This window comes from Colobus angolensis, unplaced genomic scaffold, assembly GCF_000951035.1.
Source record: "Colobus angolensis palliatus isolate OR3802 unplaced genomic scaffold, Cang.pa_1.0 Scaffold121, whole genome shotgun sequence".
NCBI lineage: Eukaryota > Metazoa > Chordata > Mammalia > Primates > Cercopithecidae > Colobus > Colobus angolensis.
The window spans coordinates 4,415,371-4,415,614 of NW_012113253.1; positions in this window are offsets into that span (position 1 = coordinate 4,415,371).

The window sequence follows — 244 nt, forward strand, 5'->3', positions numbered from 1 at the left end:
CGTGAGGAAGCGGGGACGGTTTCCCAGAGAAGCAACTCAGCCGTCCCGCCGGCTGACGCGTCAAAGGGCTCCCGCGCGCCACAGAGGGAGAACTCCAGGCACGCCCGGGAGAGGGCTGTGGGGCCGGAACCCGCCGCGGAGAACCCAACCCCACCCCCCTACTCCACCCCCGGCTACAGTGGAGAAGGTATGACAGGGGCTAGCGGCGTAGAGTCCCGGGGCCAGGGCCCTTCGGCTGCCAACG